The sequence below is a fragment of the Nanorana parkeri genome, unplaced genomic scaffold (genome assembly GCF_000935625.1).
Source record: "Nanorana parkeri isolate BGI_ZX_2015 unplaced genomic scaffold, ASM93562v1 scaffold1806, whole genome shotgun sequence".
In the NCBI taxonomy this organism is placed as follows: Eukaryota; Metazoa; Chordata; class Amphibia; order Anura; family Dicroglossidae; genus Nanorana; species Nanorana parkeri.
The window spans coordinates 58902-64266 of NW_017308074.1; positions in this window are offsets into that span (position 1 = coordinate 58902).

The following is a 5365-nucleotide window of genomic DNA, read 5'->3' on the forward strand; positions in this document are numbered from 1 at the left end:
CTCCACCACGTGCCAAGCTTATTTACATCCCGTCTGTCATAGATAGGGAGCTCTGCAGGGCGCCACGGATGCCGGACAGGAGACGTGCCTATACATAAAAATGGAGACTTATTTAAAGTGGACCTGCAGTAGGTTGTGAACCGTGTATGGATTGGCAAGCGGCAGAGGTCCTGGGAGGAAATGTGGCGTCAAGTTCTCCCGCATTGGGAGCCTCAATAGCGCCACCGCTGATACAAGGACGACGCTGATATATGATGACATATGATGTCACATGTGATACTGCTTTCCATTGGCCAAAACAAAAACACCTGGAGCTTGAGAAAAACATGATAAACGCTTACAAAAACATGCAAAGAATCTTCTAAAAGCAATCACAAGTCCGAATGGGGGCTAACAGAAGTTATGAGGGAAGTAGGGAGGATGCACCAAGTATATTATTATAACTAGGGTTGAGCTCAGGTTAAGTCATAACCTGGTCTAAACCCGAGCTGCTCTGAACCTGGAAGGAGTTCCTCTTGAGCACAGGATGGAGCTCCTTCCATTCCACCGAATCAACTGTGGGTGGGGAATTCAGCAAAGAAAATCTTGAAATCACTTACACTTAAGTGGGAATGGGGTCTAACAGAGCTATGACGGAAGGATGGAAGGGATACACCAAGTATATTATTATAACTAATGTTGAGCTCAGGTTAAGAGTAAGACCTAACCTGGTCTGAACCTGAGCTACTCCGAGCTTGGAAGAAGCTCCCTTTTGAACACATGAGGAAGCTTCTTCCATCCTGCCAAATCAGCTGTCTGTGGGGAATTCAGCAAAGAAAATCCTGAAAGTATTTACACTTAAGTGGGGATGGGGGCTAACAGAGCTATGACGGAAGGAGGGAAGGGATGCCCCGAGCAGCATCAATAAAGTAATATGTATTATTATTACTAGGGAGGAGTTCAGGTTAAGACGGAACCTTGTCCGAACCTCAGCTCCTCCGAAGCTGGAAGGAGCTCCTCTTGAACATCACCAAATCAGCTGTGGGTGGGGAATTCCGCAAAGAAAATCCTAGAAGTGCTTACACTCAAGTGTGAATGGGTGCTAACAGAACTATGAAGGAAGGAGGGAAGGGATGCACCAAGCAGCTTCAATAAAGTAATGTATAACAATGTAACTAGGTATGAGCTCAGATTAATATCAACCCTGGTCAGAGTCGAAGCGCCTCGGAACCTCTAAGTAGCTCCTCTTGTGAAGGAAGCTCTATCCATCCCGCACAATAAGACTTATGCAGGGAATTCTTCACCCGCAGCTTGACAGAAGGGGCAGGATGTAGTGACATTATTGAGCTTGTATGGCTACTTGCCTATATTTGGTACATTACATTTACATTTGGCCATATAAGATAAATGACATCAGCACCAGCATTCTATTCCTTCTTCAGAGGACCTCAGGTTTAGGGCGGGTTCAGTCCTGGGCTCATCCCTAATTATAAGAAGTGATTGCCACCAGGGGCTTTCCAAGGTAGGGTATCATCCAGAGCGGGTACCGGGTGACACTCCCAGTGACGCCATTGCACATGATGGTGATGTCATCATGCACATGCAACGTCATCTTGGTGATGGACCCTGGCTAAGAGAGGAGGGTCCCCTCCTCTCCTGTGCAAATGTCAGGCTCTCGGTCCATGACCGAGTGCCCGACTTTTCAGAGGGGGTGACACCAAATTGACTGTCAGTCATTTTGGTCTCACCCCTCCAATGGTGTCAGCTAGGTGCGGGCCGCACCCCCCTAGCGGCGCCACTGATTGGCACAGAGGCTAACTAAGAGTTCAGAAGGTAGAAGGAATACACATTTCTCATGCTACCTTTAGACAATGATAAAATGTAACAAGAGCTCAAGGAAAGAAAGGGGAAGATACAGCTTGATACTAGGAAATGTGTTACAGCCACCAACCAGTAATGCTTGAGGGAGAAATGGATGCTCTGTTGTTTGGTTATAATAATATAGTGTAACAGAAGCACTGGGGAGGAAGTGGGAAGGCTACAGACTGGTTGAGTTAATAGCTCATAAGTGATTGACATAAAAGGTCAGCCAATGATGTGTTAGGAGACGAATACTCATGTCTTACCCTATATATTGAGTATAATACAATGCAACAAGAGCACAAGGGGAGACACAGCTTGGAACACTGACCATTATTGTTTTGAGGGAGATACAGCTTGGAGCTAGAAATGTATTACTAACACCAACCAGTAATATTTGAGGGAGTGGAGGATGTTTGTATGGTTATAATAATAAGACAGTGTAACAGAAGCACTGGAGAGGAAGAGGGAAGGCTACCGATTGGTTGAGTAATGGCTCATAAGTGATTGACATAAAGGTCAGCCAATGATGTGTTAGGAGAAGAATACTCATGTCTTACCCTATATGCTGAACATGTTTCAATGTAACAAGAGCTCAAGGGCAGAAAGGGGAAGATACAGCTTGGAACACTGACCATTATTGTTTGAGGAAGAAGAGGATATTCTGATCAGGGGCGTCCCGAGGCTGGGTGACACCCGGAGCGGTAACCGAGTGTCACCCGGCTGAGGCGTCACTGCGCATGCGCGTGACGTTACCACGCACGCGCGCCAGTATTCTGATACCTGCCGGCGGCCATCTTGGTGATGGACGCCGGTAATGTGTCAAAAGTGCGAACACAAAACATGTTGTGCACGAGCGTCATCCACGGCATTGCCCTATAGACATAGACCACAGCAATAAAGTAATAAAATGATGTAGGATGACAGTAAGCCAGCACGTTCTTTATCTCCGGTGCCCCACTCAATATGGCCGCCGCTTGAGTGGGGCACCTGAGATAAAGAACGCGCTGGCTTACTGTCATCCTACATCATTGTATTACTTTATTGCTGTGGTCTATGTCTATAGGGCAATGCCGTGGATGGCGCTCGTGCACAACATGTTTTGTTTAAAAACCTCGTAGTTCTGAGGAAACCGGAAGTAATGCGGTCCCACAACTCGATAAGTTCGTAGTTTTGATCGATCAGGCAGAGAGAGGAGGGGACAGTCACCCAGCGGGATAAGGTATGCCGCCGGGTCCCCTCCTCTCTCCTGATACTGGACCGAACGCCCGACTTTTCAGAGCGGGGTAACACCGAAATGACTGTGAGTCATTTTAGTGTCACCCCTCCAATGGTGGCACCCGGGTGCGGGCCGCACCCCCCTTGTGACGCCACTGATTTTGATGTTTGGTTATAATATAATACAGTGTAACAGAAGCACTGGGGAGGAAGAGGGAAGATATACAGACTGGTTGAGTCAATAGCTGATAAGTCATTGATATAAAAGTCAGCCAATGCTGTAGGAGAAGAATACTCATGTCTTACCCTATATACAGAACATGATACACAGTAACAAAAGCACAAGGGAAGAAAGGGAAAGATACAGCTTGGAACACCGACTATTAATGTTTGAGGTAGGAGAGGATGTTCTGTTGCTTATAAGTGATTGACATAAAAGTCAGCCAATGCTGTGTTAGAAGAAGAATGCTCATGTCTTATCCTATACAGCAAACATGATACAATGTAACAAGAGCACAAGAGAAGAAGGGGGAAGATACAGCTTGGAACTAGAAATGTATTACTGACACCAACCATTGTTTGGGGTAGAAGAGGATGCTCTGTTGTTTGGATATAATATAATATTGCAGTGTAACAGCAGCACTAGAGAGGAAGAGGGAAGAACTACAGATTAGTGATTTAGGCAAGCATGTTTTATTTATGACAAGCAAGTGATTGACATAAAAGTCAGCCAATGATGTGTTAGGAGAAAAATACTTATCTCTTACCCTAACTTGCATGGAATATATTTGATGCCCTTTGCACCAGATTTATGTTGCCAGTGTAACGTTGTTCATAAATGAGGTTAAATGGTCTCCAGGAAAGAAGACTCGTCACTCCAGGCAAAAAACGTAACTGTCGCTTCTTGAAGAAGTGGTCACGGGGACTTCTTAGGCTGCATTCACACATAGCGTTTGCGGTTCCCGCACGGTTTTCCGCGTGGAAGACCATGCAAGGCGAAAACGCTAATATTTTAAATCCGCACAGATGGCACATGTTTGCAACTATTAAATAGCCGCCAACATGCGGAATCTGCCGGATTATCGTGCTTGGACTATTTGGGGGGGCCACGCAGGTTAGTACTGTGCAGCCCCCGCAATGGTCTGAACGATGCACATTGAAGTGCATTGAATTCCTTGTGTAGAGCAGCTCCACGCGTATACAGCCAAATACGCATCTGCTCAGGTGTGAATGGAGCCTTAAAGGAGAACTATGAGGTGAGTAAAAATCACTCATCCTCATAGTGACAATGAAACTGTCACAGGTCGGCTCAATAGATCGGGAAGTGAGCGAACACATACCGTCACTCGCTCACTTCTCGATCATCTCCCTGCAGAGAGCCGTGACTGTCAGTCACGGCTCCCTGCAGGGATTCCCCCCTCCCCGCTCCGATCCTCCAGCGCTGACTGGAGCAACTGAGGAGGGAGGGGGCGGGCACAGCTGGCTCTGCCTCTAGATAGGCAAAGCCCGCTGTCACTCACGCAGCTGGGTGGATCTCAACAGTAATGTCGGGATCCGTCCCAGCTACGGCGGTTTCAGTATACCGCAAGCTGTAGTTCGCGATACACTGAGCTTTGGGTCACGGGAGGAGGTTGGTATATGTCCTCCCGTGATCCTTAAGAGAACTATGGGGAAAAACACTTACCCCATAGTTCTCTTTTAAGTTGTGATTGTTTTGTTAGGTGATGCTCCAGTTTTAGACAGTCGCAGGACAAGTGCAGATGTGAACAGTTGCAAACTTTCGTAAAACAGACACAAAACAGGGGCAATGGGATAACTAGTGCAAGTTCTGGTCAAAACAGGGTCAGATGTTCAAAGACAGATGTGTACATTATAAAAATGATCTAAGAGGCTAAAACTGTTGCAATCCCTTTGATAAATGTCCCCACAATGTATCACAATGTAGCACGATCCAGCAAAGTTCAGTGCTGGAAGTATCTCACTCGCTACAGTGACCCCTCCCACCTCGCTGAAGGCTGCATGGACATTTGTAACCTTCAGCACAGGAACGTCAATGACTCGCAACGCAAACGGGATTCCCAGAGCCCATGACCTGACATTGCACAAGTTCACGGACAACTTTTATTCTGTCTGGAGTTCTCTTTAACATTTATAATCCCCAAAGCATCATGGGAAATTGAATCTCTGTTTCTCTAACTGTTACAAGATTTCCTCATTACAGAACACCTTGTAGCATTATCGGCCTGGCAGTAAGCCGTCACAGCAGCGCGATGGCCTTGTTGCTTATTGTGGCAGGGGAGGACAATTA